A 232-nucleotide genomic window follows, 5' to 3' on the forward strand; every position below is an offset into this window, starting at 1 on the left:
AAGGGTGATACCTCGGCCAAGATAAGTGATTCGGGAGTAACTAATCATGTTTGTTTTTCTTTGCAGAGTCTTAGTTCTTACACCGAGCTTGCCGATGGGGACTACACGATGAAAGTGGGCAATGGCGCGAGAGTTTCGACAAAAGCAGTGGGAGAAGTTAGACTTCGTTTTAGGGAAAATAAATTTTTAGTTTTGAACAATGTTTATTTTATTCCAGACATTTGTAGAAATT

The sequence above is a fragment of the Morus notabilis genome, unplaced genomic scaffold (assembly GCF_000414095.1).
Source record: "Morus notabilis unplaced genomic scaffold, ASM41409v2 Scaffold355, whole genome shotgun sequence".
NCBI classification, from domain to species: Eukaryota; Viridiplantae; Streptophyta; class Magnoliopsida; order Rosales; family Moraceae; genus Morus; species Morus notabilis.